The sequence below is a fragment of the Aedes aegypti genome, chromosome 2 (genome assembly GCF_002204515.2).
Source record: "Aedes aegypti strain LVP_AGWG chromosome 2, AaegL5.0 Primary Assembly, whole genome shotgun sequence".
NCBI classification, from domain to species: Eukaryota; Metazoa; Arthropoda; class Insecta; order Diptera; family Culicidae; genus Aedes; species Aedes aegypti.
Genome location: NC_035108.1, coordinates 186784236 through 186802242, shown reverse-complemented (window position 1 = coordinate 186802242; position 18007 = coordinate 186784236). Strand labels below are relative to the sequence as shown.

General features: G+C 38.3%; 1 protein-coding gene across 6 annotated transcripts in view; it reads left to right on the top strand.

Moving 5' to 3' along the window:
• LOC5576069 overlaps window positions 1-18007 on the top strand; it is an 81079-nt gene that overhangs the window by 10436 nt on the left and 52636 nt on the right. The window contains exon 1 of one of the 6 annotated variants that reach the window (XM_021843427.1): window positions 9546-9904. The exons of the other annotated variants lie outside the window; for them this stretch is intronic. The gene's annotated coding sequence lies outside the window, so the exon portion shown is untranslated. Of the gene's footprint in view, window positions 1-9545; window positions 9905-18007 lie in introns of those variants that run through there. 6 annotated transcript variants of the gene reach the window in all.

Sequence of the window (18007 nt, the reverse complement as noted above, 5' to 3'; positions counted from 1 at the left end):
TCTACATCTCGATATGAGCAATTCTCGCTGAAACCAGGCCGCCATCGGCACCCATCGTTAGAATTCCAATTTTATGTCTCTGATCGCTAGCTTTCGATAAAACTTAAGGGTGGTCCTTTTTGTTTTCTCAAATTGGTGGACCCCTCGTACGCCAGCTAGCTAAACAGTTTGCAAAAAAGCCCATTTTTTGATAAATCTTGGGTATTTCTTCACGTGATATGTCTCATATTTCCCTTGGAACACATACTAAACTTAATGGAATCGTATAGAGAAAGGATATAGCTTTCATTTGAAGTTAAAAAAAATCCGGCGGCCATTTTGAATTTAGCCGCCATCTTGAATTTTGTTAGAAAAATCGTTTTTTCACCATTAGCGCACCGCTCGTTTTGAATTCTGAGATCACCATCAGAAAGCTGAGGAAAAATTGCGTAAGATAGGCTACAGAAACTAGGTGTGCAATGGTATTTACCCTATGAAATGAACGATTTTCTAAAACATGTTCCACGATTTTGACGTATATGGCGAGTGCAATCAATGCAAACATCATTTTTGGTACATCAAAGATACAAATTTTCAATAGTTGGTGTATTTTTCGAGTCAGATGAAGAATAGGAGTATTATTTTGAGTGAAAAAATCTGGCGGCCATCTTGGATTTTGACGCCATCTTGGTTTTAAGTAGTAGAATGAGTTTTTACCTTGATAACACTCAACATACGAGGGGTCCACCAATTTGAGAAAACAAAAAGGACCACCCTTAAGTTTTATCGAAAGCTAGCGATCAGTGACATAAAATTGGAATTCTAACGATGCGTGCCGATGGCGGCCTGGTTTCAGCGAGAATTGCTCATATCTCTCCCTACGTCGATGATTTGTTCGGTCCCTTCATTCTGCATACATTTTCACTCTCCATATCTCGATATCCTCCTTATTTCGATATCTCCCTATCTCGATGTGATTTTCGTTCTCGATTTTCTTTCCGTATGTCGATATGCCCATTATCAAAGGTTACTAGACTAGATTTTATGGATTCAAAACAATTTGCGAAGACGATATGACGTCTGTTTGTTTTCAGTTTTCCTAGTTACGGAGTGATTTTCAATCTAGTATTCATTAAAAAATTGTTCTATGTCTCGATCTCTCCCTATCTCGATGGTCCCTTCGATATCGAGATGTGGAGAGGCGACTGTATATCGATAAAGCATAATTCTGCCTATGTTCAATACGATTCAATAAAGGGTGTACGGAATTAAATTGCGACACCCACAAATATTTGGCAAAATTCGCACGTTCAACCAATCATATTCGAACTTTCAGGGAGTAAAATAAAACATGTTTTGAATATTTTCCCATTCATTTTCAATTCCATATCCAAATTCACGAGCTTTTCTCTTCACACTACTCATACGGTCCAGGACCAACTTCTTTTCTTTTGTTCTAGTGAAACTTACACAGCGTAGACAAATACACATTGAACAAATTACACCCAAAACTTCAATGCCCAACTAGTAAACAGTTACAGCCAGTAAAAAATGTTGCAATTTGATTCAGTACACTCTTTAGTGTAACCCAAGTAGCGTTTTGACATGGAATTAGTGTCATAGGGGCCGAGGGGACCATGGCATCATCATTATTCGTTATATTTATACGACAGTATTGCTGCTCGTATTATTGTATGTATTTTTTCATGATTTCCTCTAGGAATTGCATGAAAATTCAAGTATTATTTCAAAGATTTTTTTTTTTTGTGGTGGTAAAATTCAGTTTTATTCACAGGTCATTTCAGGGTACAATACAGTTATTTACAAGTCAAAGACAAACAGGTATTTACACATCGAGATGAAAATTAAGTTGGTTAACATCAATTAAACCGTTAACGTCATTAACGAAGCAGATGTATTTTACAAAAAAATTTAGCATCTCAACTCTTGTTGTTTTCCTTATTCCGGGCAACGCCGGTCGCATCAGGTCTTCGAACGATAACCGTCTCCATCCATTCATCAGCGCGGTTAGCCTCTGTTGTACGACCGTCCATGCCGGGCCGACACGAGCACATTCGCTGAATTTATGCCGGAGCGTTTCGATTTGTTGTCCACCGCAGTGTACTCAAAATTCATTCTCTGCTCTCCGCATCACGAACAGCAGTTTGCGGTGCTCCCACTTCTCGTTTACCAACAGGTATAACTTGGTTCGTTCCGCCGAAGAGAGCTGCTTAACGTGGATGCTACGCCACGCACGTGGCCAGTCAATCGTTGGATGATTTTGTTCCACCTTGGGCAATTCCGTCTGCTCGACGAAATGCCGATGGATGAGATCGGCGGAGGGGTTTTCTTGGATAGGGGGTGGAATGTGGGAGTAATTTGAAAGGATTATTTTTAGGTCGGGATTATCGATTGAAATTGCTGGACGAGGATTATCGTGGAAAAGAAGGGATTTATAATAGGGAAGGGAATCGATCTCTTTAAGATGACGGTTGATGGCGAGTGATTTTGCCTTCAACGCTGGCAGATGAAGGTTTAATCCCCCATGCTCCTTGCTGCGCGCAAGCTGCATCATCGGAACGCGGGCAGGCATTCCTCTCCACAAGAACGCACCCATCGTGGAGGTGACTTTCGCCGTGTGTACACCTAGTGGTGGTAGCACCGACGAAACGTACCAAAGCTTCGACGTGCCGTATGTATTTAACATAATCACTTTCTGGTGTAAGGTGAGCAAACGCAGCGAGTGTAGCCACATTTGTTGCGCAAACTTCCCCACCATCGCATTCCAGTTTATCGTTGTCATCAGTCGTATGGAGTTTGCGAAACTGATACCCAGTATTTTAACTACATCGGCTGTCTGTAGCCACTGGGTATTTATCGCATTGCCCTCATAAAATCCAACGTTGATTGACACCGTCTTTCGCAAGTTCAAGCGGGCGCCGGCAACAGCCTCGAACCGAGTGAATATTTCGTTCATCAGTTCGATCTGACCGGCTGACGTCACGATGACGCTGATATCGTCGGCGTATGCGACCAATAAATCGTTCCCGCATGCTTGCTCGAGCCTACAAATCAGGGGGTGGAGGTAGAGCACGAACAGGTGCATGGACAACGGGTCACCCTGCCGGACCGAACGTTGAATCTCAAACGGACGTGAGAGACGCCCGTTGATGAGCAGCCGAGAGGTGGATCGACTGGCAATGCGCGAGAGAAGAGCGATGAGATCCCGATTAAAGCCGAGCGAGCACATGGTGTCGAAGAGGAAAGAGTGCCGGACCCGATCGAATGCGTTCTCCAAATCAAAGCTGATAAGCTTGCCGGCGCGCCGGTGGTGACGGAGACTCGCAATCCGATCTTTCAGAGCAAGAGTGGCCTGAAAAATATTACGCTCCGAATTGGAGCATTTCTGCCCGTCGCTCAGCACGTGGTGGGCTCGCATGACGCACTCTAGCCTGGTCTTGAGAATGCGCGAGAGAAGTTTGTAATCGCTGTTGAGCAGCGAGATGGGTCGATAATAACGGGCCGTGTTTTCGCCTCCCTTCTTTTTCACCAGTACGATGATTCCCTCCACAAAAGCAGGGGGAAGGTTGCCTGCTAGTGCTTCGTTGAGCAAGAGATTGAGCTCCCGATGGATTACATCGAACATGCGGAGATAAAATTCTCGTGGGATGCCGTCATTGCCGGGAGAACGCCGCGGGGCACTCGCTCTGATGGCAGAAAGTATTTCTGCTGTGGTGATCTCGTCCGTGCAGGCTTGATTGATGGGATCATCGGGAGGGATCACACGCTCGCATGCAAACCCGTCATCGTTGTTGTCGTCTGCTGCTTCCTCTGTGTACAGACCCGAGAAGAAGTTGAGCAGATTTGCTTCGATCGCTGCTGGCTCGGCAACGGTCTCATTCTCCTCTGTTGTCAACTGGGTGATGACGGTCCTCCTCCTTCGTCTCTCCCCCAACTGAAAAATCGATACGGGTTCTCCCGCCACGTATGTCTCGTTCATACGCATAAACATGTGCGAGAAATTTCGCTGAAGCGCCAACATTTCGCCTTTCAAGCGATTGATTGTGGCCAACATTTCTGGGTGTTGGTAGTACCCATCGTACGCTAGCCGTAATTCCGCATATAGACGCTGATGTGCGTCATGGAATTCGTCATATACGATTCGTGATTTGCGTTTGAAAAAGGTTTTGATTTTTGGCTTAACGTACGAAAGCCACCACTCGATCCATGAGCCGTAATTTCTGCGCTGCCGGGTCCAATATTGCCACTGTGTTTGGAACTCGGCAACGTTCTCGTCGGTGAGAAGATACGGTCGAAGGCACCAGAAACCACGGCCGGGCTCATGTCCTAGCTGGGGGAGGCAGACACGAAGTGTCAGCGCTTTGTGGTCTGTGAACGAACAGACATGCGTATGCGCGGTACGCAAATGCTCCCGCAAACCGCTGCTCACATATATGCGATCGAGGCGCGATTGTGCGTTCCGGCAAACGTAAGTGAAACCGGCATCTCGGGGGCGCAACTTTTCCCACACATCGTGGAGCTGAAGCTGTTGCACAGCTGTTTTGAGGGCCGGGCTGGTGTTTGCGCTAGACGAGTCGCATGCTCGAAGCACGCAATTGAAATCGCCAGCGAGGATAATGTGTTGAGTGGGATGGCGGAGATAGTAGGCGAGAGTGCCGTGCTCCCGTGCTGAGCGCTGTGCAGAGCCGGAGGGAGCGTAGAGGTTGCAAATCGTGGTATCATGCACTCGCAGAGCGATAAGGCGGCTATCCAGGCTTTTCTCGACGTGAGATACCTGAATGTACTCCTTCAGAGCAACAGCTGTTCCTCTTCTCGTGTGGTCTACATTCGTGTATACGACGAAGCCAGGCAAGGAGAGCTGGTCGTTTTCCACTTCTTGCAGACACACAATATCGAGGCTTTGGCTGTGGATGAAGGCGCGCAGCGCCGCTAGTTTCGTGGGATTGGTGATGGTGCCGATGTTGAGGGACGCGATATTGTAGGATGTGAGAGCCATTACTGTTGAGAATCCTCATCCTGCTCGTCGTCATCGTCTTCTCGGCGTGGCTTTTTGCCGGGTGGTCGGCCTCTGCTTCGCCTGCTGCTCGTGGATGCCGACGATTCATCGGTCTCGTTGCCGTTGCCATTCTTGCTGTGCGATCGCAGCGCATGGATTGGCTTTTTAAACAAGTCCACCACAGCAACATTGGGTTGGGTAACTTCGGTGGCTTGTTGAGTCGTTCGGTGAGATGACGACAGACCTTGCGCACGATGCTGATGCGGGCTGGGGGACGCTGTTAAATCAATCTTGTCGGATTGACTGTTGCTTTTCGTCGCCGGGGCAGACTGTTCGGTCCGACTCGGAAGCTTCGGCAGCTCGGGAAAAGCAGCCGGTGAGGCGAGCGATGGCGCGGTAGAAGCTACCGATTTCGTGCTCGGTGGTTTCACACCGGACGATTTTTTCGGTGGCTGACGGATGCCACTTTGCTTCGCTACGTTGGCGTAGCTCTTCTGCACCAGCAGTTTTTTATTCTGGACACATGATATGCCAGAGTGTGCCTGCTCTTTGCAGTGTTTGCATGAGAGCACCTGCCCCTTGTATACCACGTACGCCTGCTGCCCATCGATGGTGACCCAAGAGTCGATGTTTCGGTTCAGTAGCATACGGGCAGACCATATGCCGAGTGGTATGCCGGCGAACTCGTAGCTCTCTCCCCACGTTAGCTCGTGAACCGAGATCACTTCACCGAACACACGCAAGAACTCCACGATCTTTTCCTTCGTCACGTTTTCGGGAAGGTCATGGACCTTCACTTCGACACTTCCATCCTCGATGGTTATTCGAAGCTTGTGCTTCTTCCCGTCTATTTCCACTTCGTGACGTCCATCGTGTTCTTCAACAATTTTCTGTGCGAGCGTCAGGTCGCCGACCTTGACGAACGCACATTGTTCACCTCTACTACACTGTAGTCTCAGCACATCTTCCTTCTTCAGGCCGAGCACTGTGCGGCAAAAGCCGTGCACCTTTTCGAACGACGGCTTCACGGGGAAGTTCGAATAATCGATCCGAAAGGTGTTTTCTCGCCTCATCGCGTAATCACCACACACGCGACGCGGCACAACGGAATATCGATAGAACGATCTGAAAAAAATGCCTGACTAATGAGGAGCGCAGTCGTAAAAACGTCTATGCGTCTCAGAAGCTGAGCGATAACTGCAAAGATTCAGAGATAATTCCGAATACTTCTCCAGGAGTTCATTGAATTATTATTGCAAGTAGAATTCTTCCAAAAAAATTTTCAGGTATCTCAAGAATATAACCTGAATTTTTCCAAGGATAACCATTAAAATACCTTAGGGATTTCATCAGGAATTTCTTAAAGATTCTTTTAGTCATTTTCCAAACCCAATCCTCCAGGATTTTATACGGTGATTCGTCTATCGATTTTCTAAGTTTACCCTACAAGATTCCCGTTGAGAACATCTTCATTTCTTTGGTGAGATCTCATAGAGTAACAACTGGAGATAAAGGATTAGTGAAAAGATATCTAGAGGAACCCGAAAAAAATGTCTGTAGTCGTTATTGGATGGTCTGAATAAGTCCAGGGCTAGTTATTATCGTCTAAATGTTGTTGCTTTTTTCAGACAATGTGGTACCTGCCTTTTCTTCACTATCTTATCAACTAAATGCTATCAATTGCCAGTATGGCGATTGCTTTATGGCACAAATTGATAAAGCATTTTGCTGTGTTTCGGAACGATAAAATTAAATGATTGAAGTAATACAAGAATCATTCCAACAGGAACTTACCAATTTTCTATTTCGATCGATGATTTTATTGCTCCGTTTAAAACAGGTTGTTTATACTACCGTAATCCGGGGTAACATTGATCAGCGGGGTAACATTGATCGGGATGACTCATCTTGTTAAACGTTCAAATAAAGATTTATTGATGAAGCATTTTCGAACCATGAATAATGCCTCTCTTTCGTATATTCATAAGCTAATGATAATTAAGGTTTTTGCCAAAATTGTGTTTAGTTCATGCGCAAATTTGTCAACTTTTTGAAACAATGATTTCTATCATTTTCACTGACACTACCGAAAATTCATGTCTCACGTGAGTTCTGCAGACGATGTGATCAAGGAAAATGCGGGTGTTACTAAAAATGGCATCGTCGAAAACGATTCCGTTGTCAAATCTTTCATAAGTTTATTCATTTAGGCAACATTAACTAATTACTATTACGAATGTAGAATTTCCAGAGGAAATTGCCTACTTTTAGGCGTATTACGCGGTTCAAGGTGTTTTTAATTTTGAAATAACTCAAAAAGTAAATGACTTGTAAGAGTTTGGTCTTCATATTCGGCTTCAGGGGCCCTGATTTTAGTAAGTAACGACATTTCCAATACTATCGAACGTTGTTTACTTGGGTGATCAATGTTACCCCATATTAGCTGAATCAAAAAATTACTTAAAACATTTATTTAAACATGTTTAAATCTTCCGAAAAACAAAATAAAGTACATAGCTAGGAGAGGTGGGTGCCAGTACTTGTTTTAAAAATATGAAACTTGTAACATTTGTATTGTGAAATGAAAAATTTAAGAAAAACTAAAAAAAATGATCAATGTTACCCCGGATTACGGTACTTACTTATCACTAGAAGCTCTATTTACGCTCATGCCTTTCACAGTATTCTATTGAGGACTCTATTTCCAGAGTAGCAAGATGTCCACCACATCTCTTTATCCAGAATACCTACACCGTGATAAATATATTCTCATACACTTTTCCTTTCTGTTAGTACATTTTTACTGAAAGTAGGATAATTTTAGGTTTTAGTTTTTCATTATACCGTTTTGCTTCGAATTGCCGGACGCTTCGAAAGCCGGACACTATGATTATTTTTTGCATTTTTCATACAGTTAATTTGATGTTGACTACAATATTCATGCACAAAACTATTCTTCAACTTTAATTGTATGTTATAGATGTTAAGGTATCGCTGTAGGCATTAAGATACTATTAATAAAAATAAAAAAACGAAATGCGTACCGATACTCTACACATTTCATTGCGTATTGGACTGCATCTCACGGTTGCCATGAAGTGAGAGAAAGGATTGTGCCCAAACTTCCTTCACATTTCTGGTAGCTTCAGAGTTTGTCACAGCCCGATACTTTTCTGATTACTGTTAGATTTAAACTTTTAAGTTCAGCGTAGTACTAATTGGTGGATATTCAGCGGTTAAGTCTTCTACTATATAAAACACGTCTGATTTAGAGTAGGGTTTAAAGTGAACTGACGTTCGTATATTCTCATATATATCTCGAGCCCATGGACTCTATTGTTCATGCAAATAACACACAATACAGAAACATCTATATGACATAGGTATCAAAGTGATTTGAATATACAGGTATACAACAATTACGTATAGTAAACTGTTCAAAATCCCTAAATGTAGGGATGGCTAGTTGAATTTTACACAAAATATGCAAATATTTCGTCAAAAAGAAGTGTCCGGAATTCGAAGCAAAAGTGCCCGGATTTCGAATCGACTTAATAAGAGTGTCCGGATTTCGAAGCAAGCCACATCTCTTGGTTTTGCATATTTAAACGTTTTTTGCCTAAATAATCGTTATTTTTATTACACCATCTTAAATAATAAACATTTACCGTCGTGAAACATCACAGCACCTTAAGAAAACAGATATCATTAATTATATAAATGATGTTGAAGTTAGTCCGGTGCTTAAGTGTCCGGATTTCGAGTCATAACGGTACTATGGTAGTAGGAGACTAATGTAGAATAGCTTGTTTGGTGAAGTACAAAAATGAATAGCTATGATATGTAATGAAATGTCCATTGAAGTCATATTTTCCCCTTAATTTTTTTTTAAGAAAAAATAAGAAACTTCAGAAACTTAAATTGTATTATATTGCGTTTTAAACGCACGTACAGTATACAGCCAACGTATTCGAAACCTATCATAAAAAAGCCGCTCTGTACCTGGTTCCTTGCTGAATATTACTTTCGCAAATCTTTCTTCCGACATTCGCACCAAGTGACACTTAAGCCTGCTATATTTTATACGCTTAATTCCATCCGAGAATTGTCCACAGCACGTTACACTCGAAAACATTGAAGGCATCCCGGTCTGCCCCTTCCATCGTCCACAGTTATTAACTGAGAGCTTTTTTTGTTATTTAATCATGAATGTCGTATAACAAAGATATGTTATGCAATGGGAAGTCGAGAAACCTCCCTTTTATGAAAAAATCCTCGATCAATGGGATTTGAACCCACGATCCTCAATTCGATTCACTTCGTGATCGAACCACATAAACATCTCACCAATAATTCGGTGGTTTTGAACTACCCTATCGACCCACGTTACAACTTGAATTCCAGCCGTTCCAGTACATTGATAAGTTTATCAATCTATCGAACAGCAGTAGGTACTTGAAATTTTTGCCAACGCAACACTACTCTCCTAACTACTTATCTCTGTATCGGCGGAACAACGTTGAGTAGAAACAGGTGGGACACACGTTCGTAATTACTCCTCACATCACAGTGTTGATCGTTGTTTGATAGTAGGACCATCTCAACGCCTTCCTAGCGCCAGATGTCTGAAACCGGAGCTTTTGAGTGTAGTAAATTTGTGGTCCAATTATGAACTTTCATTGTTGTTCGGTGCGGTCGTCCGAAAGAAAGTGAAGCCTCTTACTATCCATCGGTAACCAAGTGCTCGTCAGCGGTCAGTGTGATCCTACGACGAAAACTAAAAAAGTGAGATTAACGTTTAACGAATCTACATCTTGACGGACGTGGGAGCCGTTGCTCTTCACGAGTGCTACTGAAGACCACTGGACAGCTTGTACTTTCTTCGGTGGACCGTATCCGTTGCTGGTGGTGAGCATCATTTTCATTCATAAAACATCCCCAAAATGACCAAGCCAAATTAAAACAGTATGCATTAAAGATAAAGTGAGACTGGCAAAGTCGCTCAGTCTGGGCCTCAGTTTTCAACGGATGGACACGTTTTTGTCATGGATAAAGATGGATTCATTGTTCATTACGATTTATCAGCAGCGTCGCGACGATTCGGAGCGTTAAAATTCATATCGCACACTCTCTCTTGTAATGAACGTGCGAAATGCATAATGCTTCACCTGAACGAGATAGTGCAACTTCGTAGTTTTGTGGAGTAATGAATTACATCAAAATTGCTGTATAAGCAGTAGGTCGAAAAACAGTCTCTGAACGGATATTTTTCGAATGGCGAGAACCAAAATAAATATTACAAACGCATTTCATCAAGATTTTACTAATTTTGAGGAAAATAGAGTCTATGTTTTTTTTCTATCTTTTTTATCGAGATTTTTAGCCCTGGGCTAGTTCATCTTGGAACCAACGGCTTTACTTCCCTTCCGAAGGAAGTCGTCACTGAAAATTTTTAGTGACTATCTCGGGGATGGGATTCGATCCCAGGTCCTCGGAGTGAGAGGCGTGTGTTCTAACCACTACACCAGGTCCGTCCCCTCTGTCTATGATTATTATTAAATTGTATTATATAACATTATATTAGATTATATTTTATTATATTATATTATTTTATATTATATTATATTATATTATATTATATTATATTATATTATATTATATTATTTTATATTATATTAAAGTATATTATATTATATTATATTATATTATTGTACACATTTAACACACCTACTAAATACCGGTTTTATTTTTAACTTATGAATGTTTAAAATTAAATTTTATTAATCCCATTTTCAACCTTCGCTCATTTGATTCCAAAAATAAATCTAAAAGTTTATCAACATAATTGTTTTTCAAACAAAAATAGGGTGATTTAATCTAACTCTACTTACAATATAAAAGAGTTGGGCATTTTGAGTCTCGAGGTTGAAAAATTGATAAGAGTTGTGATTTCATAGATAACTTCGAACCTATGAAGTTGAAATGAGATAAACAGGCTATTCATGACATTTTTTTTTCGTTCTCGTTGATCAGCTTTTGCTCCAAGATATTGGAATGTTGTTGTGATAAAAAAAACTTGTAATTGAATCTTAGAGATAAATCAGCCTTCGGCTAAAAATCTCTCTATAAAACTAAACAAAAATTTTCTTCTACTGGTCCACTGCGTCAATTACAGAAAATTACTAAGGGCGCAACGATTTTAAAAAGTTTGAGAACATCTGCTCTACAGCTATCTTAATCATCGGTACAAGGTACAAAATGTAAATAAATGAATGATTGAAAATGAAAGCAATAACAAGCAAAAATGAAATCAAATAGTAATTTTCTTTATCATATATGATACTTTTGAAATTTTCGTCTTCATTAACGACGTTTACGAAATTTTTTATGTATGCTGATAGACATTTCCTCATTTTTGGGGCATATTATTCGTGCTAATGATTACTTTGGTAATTAAACATTCTTAGAATTTGAACTCAAATAACTTGCAAAAAAATCTTATCGTACTGTAAGTGTTAAAAACTGATTGTTACCACAAAAATACCTTGACATAAAATGAAGTCCCTAAAAAATCTCTTAAAAAAAAACAATTATACAGGGTGTCCGCAAATTATCCGAACAGCAAAATATTGGAAAGATGATCACGCATTGAAAACAATAAAAAAAATCAATGTCCATGTACCTTTTATAATACATTTATATGTTGATATGAAATACAACTTAAAATAATTTCGAAAAGATTGCTTGTTACTGAGATAAGCAAATTTAAATTTTTCGGAGACGTTTTTCCTGAGGGCCGCTAGTCATAGTAGAGATGTGTTATCCCTAAAATCTAAAGTCGATGAATTCAAATGTCCTATTATTCTTTGAAGTCATCTGCAGTTTAGTGGCTTCAAGTTAGACTGGAAAAAGAAAATTATACGGTTCAAATCTAGTGAGTTCTATGGACATTTCTCTTCCATCATAGAGCTCGAAAAACAGCTCCTTTTAAGACACCTCAATACAATTGGCTTATTTTAGCAAATATTTGAAATCAGAATTGTGTCAAACTTACTTCTTAAGAATATAATAAGCCAATATTTAAAACTATGCAAGAATATTGAATTTATCATGCTTGATTGTATCGAACCATGTCTTCAAAATTTGTACGGATAATTTGCGGACACCCTGTATGCAAAAGTTTGGGGCACCCTCTTGAAAACATGAAGTTTTTTTTCCTTAAATGAAGCTCTCTTTAGCTCCTTCGAAAGGCAATGAATTAATCTTACTTCGCTGGTATTTTGACCAATATGTTTTTAAATTCGGTCAATTATTTCTTTTACTTGAATTCGTAACAGTTTTCAGAAATTACTCATATTTTTGTATAATGACTGATTCTGAATAGTTTTCAGATTTTGATGCCAACATTTTATAAGTTCTTTTCAAAGAATATATGATTGCGATTCCAATTCCGTATAGATTTAAATTTTTGGGCGATCCTTTGCTGAGAAAATTTTCCATATTTTTGCATAATTTTTTAAAAATGTCACAACACAAATTAAACTAATTAATTAAACAGTTTGAAAATATTCCACGACAAAATACACCTTGCTCTTCAGATCCTAGACTGACGGCATGAGCATATGTGATAATTATCAGAACGTTAACATAATTTGATATTACTGATAACAAATCGTAACTAATTATGCTACATTTTGTTCAAACTATTACAATAAGAAACCAATTATTTTTTTTAACATCGCATCTACTTGAAAAAGTTTTTTCTTCACATGTTTTTTTTTATAACATTGTTCAATATTATTTTGATAAAAATAGACAAACCTAAGCAGGTTTTGTTAAACGGTATGACTAGTTTGGGATATTACTATCAGTGTTGTAAGCATTCGACATTTCTTGTGACGTTCATTACAGATACATACCTAGCACGAGCGGTTGAATGAACTTCGAACAACACAAAAACTGTGGAACGAATATCGTCTGACACGACGACATTATCCTAAATCTTATATTTTGCATAGATGTCAGACTTACCCGATAAACAATAACAATAATAGTTTAATCTTACTTGCTATGTCAAATGTGACGCTCAATAAAACCGTACCGTTTTCTGGCAACGCCTTCGGGATCAGCTGCATTCAATTGACATTTTTCTTTCAAACGTTCGTTTGATTACTTGTGTTCTGAATGTTGAAGGCAAGGGCCACCGTATGTCGAGAAAAAAAGTATCGACTATCGTGATTGCTCACAACACTGATTACTACTATATAAATAATTTTATTGTTCTATATAACCATAGCACAACTTTATTTTCAGCGTTTAAGTAACACCTTAAATGCTCACAATGGAAACGATAAATTCTCCTACCCATGCATTCCCGCCACCCATCTATCCACCCATTCCGAAACGTTCATCAGCGACTATTATAATAGCTTGCAAATCACAGACCGTGGAGGAAATTAAAACAAATTTCGTTTCCATACTTCTGGTGCTGCAATCGTTCTCTTCAATGTTGAACGGGCATTGTCATTGGAATGGGTAGGTGTACCGGACTAGTGTGGACCATTCTCGGCAGCACGAACTATTGTTATGTGACAACTTTCTACTGGAATCACTCTAGCGGAACGGTGAAACAATTCTGCTCACTGCACGATTGATGCTAAAAATGAGAATACCGTCTCAAACGGGGTAACTTGCAACACTTTTCAACTTCAAAGCTGTATGGATGAAAAATTTGAAGATTCAGGTGAGACAAAAACTAGGGTATCCGTCCTATTATGGAGGACTTAAGCACGGTGTTAAAATTAAAATCGTATTGCAGTGTCCAAAATCTAAATATTATGGTATTTTGCAATGTTAAGTGTTAAAACTATCCTTTATCTGGAGTATAGTGAAGTAAACAAGTAATTTTTGGAATCATACATACATTTTTTTAAAATAAATCTGAAGCTCTTCCTCTGTCCTATTATTGCGGTATTTTGTCCTATTATTGCGGTAGTGCCGTCCTATTATTGCGGTATACCAAAAATCATAGATTTTATTACATTCAATATACATTTAATACCACACAATGTTGTAGCATTGAAAATATGCTTCCTCCATGTTAATGACACTGCACGGTACTGTCAGTTTGTGTGACTGTGGACCTATCTATGAGGAAAACTAATTAATTACCTTATGTCACGATTCGGAAACAAATCAACAGAATCGAATGATTTTCTGCTGGTTTCGTCTCCTCTTTCGTCATAGGTGGACTATGTTAAAGTGAATAGACAAGGTTCTTCCATCTGAGACCACTAGTCGCTATATAAGAAATGAATTTGTTGACTTAAGTATAACCTACAATTTTGATGCTTTTAAAAATATTTCCCACTAGCAACACAATTTTAAAGGATTGCTTCCTTTTGATCATCTTATAGCTTAGTTGTTCAACGTATTTTTGGCATGTGTTCCGATTTTCAGTCAGTTTACGTGATTTTTTGGTAAAACATTGTGTTTATTTGCAGAATATTTGTAATTAAGAGGAAATACAGGGTATAAACCTTTTGTTTGACTAAATAAATGTATGAATAACTCAAAATTATGTCCCTAGTTAGTATCCCAATAATATAATTAATGTTTCCAGCAATTACAATTAAAAATGACTATTGAAATATCGAATTTTTGAATGAGATTTACCGATACCGCAATAATAGGCATAAAGCTATTTTCATTGTCCTATTATTGCGGTATATGCTTTTTCTCAAAAATATAAAACTTTTATTCAAAACTCAATATCTATCATGTAACTACATCCATACTGAACTGATATACCCGCTACATATAATTGTTTTGACTCTAAACTTAAAAATTTAAGCTTATGAAAACCCGCCCGTAGATAGAGAGACTGGTTAAAAATATTGGCTTTTCTTGATGCATCATTTAAAACTGTTCTTCCAACGATCAAAATCGTTTAATTTTTAAAGCATTCATCTGGTATACCTTGGGAATACTATAAGCTTTCATCATCATCAATAATATCCATAGAAAATAGAGTTTTCGATTAATAATGAGGGTTTAATTCTTATACCGCAATAATAGGGAATACCGCAATAATGGGCAAATTACCCTATCTGGTATCCTAATAGCCTTGTAAATTATACCACGCGGTATCAATTTTAGCAATATTTTGTTTTCTGGGATCAGAAGAGACAAAAAATATGCATTTTTGATACTACCCCTGATGTGGGGTTACATGCAACACCCAGTGCTACTAAAGTACACTATTGAAAATATATCATATATCGTATTATTATGGTCATTTAATAATTTTCTGCGGTGAAAGGTATTGTCATAATCAGAAACAGACTACTTTACTCTTAGAAAAATAATTATAATTGATTGAATAATGCGTATATGTAAAACCAATTTAATTGAAAACTCCATTGGCATTGCATAGGGTGACCACATGAGGAAATCTAGCATATCATAAATCTTGACAGTTATTGGAAAGCCATTAAACCGTTTTAATGCAACTTTTCTACAAATACAATGGTATTTTAGGTTTTACTTCACATAACTTACATATTTAAATTAGAGCGACGTATCACATATTGAAATGTATGTCTTGAAATGGTCGCTGTTGGTGTTTTGACATAACTTCCATCACATTTCATGCAAAAAGTTGTCAATGGCAGATCTGCAAGTTAATTCTTGTACAGAGTTTCAAAAAAAATCATTATTTTCATGCAGATAATAAAACTTAATGTGACTCATGTAAATTTTCTAATATTTATTACCAAAAGTGTATTTAATTGATTGAGATACAACAATTTGAATTTTACTGAACAAATATATGTTCAATTTTGCCTATTCACGTTTTCAAAGGCAAGCGACAAGGAATAGCAAACAATTGAAATCTAAATTGCTGTTGCAAGTTACCACACTAGGGTAGTCAAGAACGTTTTTGAATTTTCTCAGTGTTTAAGCATCAAATTATCAAAACTTTTATATTGTCAATTTATACACCACTAAGTATTGTAACCAGAGCGTTAATGATTAACGAGTCGCAATGATTAATTAAATGATTAATGATTAAGTTCAATTTTATTTTGATTAATGATTATGATTGATGATTAAAATTTTTGATGCCTTGATTAATGGTTGTGATTGATGATTAAGCCAAAGTACGATTAATGAATATGATTAATGATTAAATTAAAATTTCAGATGATTAATGATTATGATTAATGATTAAACGCAGTATGAAAAGTAATTATGATTAATGATTATGATTAACCCTTACGTGCCTGATGTCAAATTTGATCAAAATTTTCAATTTTAAAATATTACTTTTTTTAATTATCATCTATCTCATTTATATTTAGAACGTCGCGACCCATTGTGAGCCCGCACTATACAAATATCATCCAGCACGTGTGTGGTCTTTCTATACCTAATAATTACCCTCGGCTACTAGGCATTCAACAATAGAAAGCGTCGTGTTTGGATGAGCATCTCATTTTTCCGAAAGAGGTTCACTTCGCGAAAGAGGATCACGTGATAATTGAGTTGAAATCGAATGCAGGTTAACTTCTCAGTCCATGAGTCTTCTCGTGGTGTAGGGGTAACGCGCCCTATCTAGTGAACAGGGAGTCGTGAGTTCGATTCTCACCGAGAAGACATGTAACTTTATCGCAAATTTCACATCAATTTTCCCATCTTTTTTAATCATATGTGTACCAATAAATTTTTAAGAGTGTGATACATTCGTTGCATAGTTAAAGGTGTTTAGGGCATCTCATATAATTTAATAATGGTTTTTTATTACTCTTTGATTAATCGTTAATCATTCATTAATTATGTGGTTAATATATTGACTTTGTGAAGCGTAGCTTGCGACACATCGTTTTAAGGCTAAGTAGCCCGTCATTCGTTTTGACAGCCATGTTCATTTTACAGCTTGCAATTTCAAAGTGAAAAAACTCAGTCATCATACTTTTTCAGTTATGTCAGTGCAAAACCAAGTGTTTTTCTTCAATTCGCAATCGTTAAACGAATTAGCCACAATCATCAACGCTCAATACAAATTTCAATGACGGCCTACTTTGCCTTAAACGGATGTTTCAAGCGTTATAGAAAAACTTGAACATATGCCGGTATGTAAGGTTTGTCGATTTCCCGGGGAAAGTATTCAAAATTTTGGTAAAAAACTACAGTTATCTCGATATTCCGTATCTCGATATCGAGTTAGAGAACCATAGTAAAAGTTGGTTTTCATGGCTACCTTGATGGTCCCTTGGATCGCAATTGCACTGGTTTTGTGTTCTGTAACTCGATACCTCCCTAACTCGATGGTCCCTTCAATATCGAGTAAGGGAGAGTTAACTGTAGTTGAATTTCAATACTTCACCTTATAAAAGAAAGAACTGTGTAGAATTAGTAAGGTGAGCAAACCCCGGTAAACTCTAATATGTTGCTTATCTTGTGATAATATGTTTATTGTACATATAAAAGTTTAATGGCATTTGCTTGTCTTCCTAGTGATTTTCTGTATTTTTGTGAAATGAAATGATTAAATTCAATCAGTTGTTTATTCATGCTCCAATGTTTCCTCCAAAGTGAAAGTGAAGCACTATCTTAAAGTTTGAACCAGAACCCAAGGTTTCAAAATCTTCCGTGCCTGGAACTAAACTTTTTAAATCAATTATAATATCAATATTAAGATATTGAAGCGCAATAACATTGTGATGTACTTAGAAAAATGTGATCTTCCGAATAAGCTGTATTTCAATCATTGGCCTTTGAATAATTAACCATTAATCAATGATTATTATTCAAAATAATGATTAAATGGCATCTCTCTAAGGCACCGTTCAAAAATCACGTAATGCTCGAAGGAGGAGGGGGTAGGCTCATGCGGTACGACTCAAACAAAATTTAGAAAATTTTCATACACAAAGCATTACAGATAGGGGAGGGCTTTCCCCGGGGTTCAAAAATTTAAGTTTCTAGCGCTTTGACGTACACAACGAA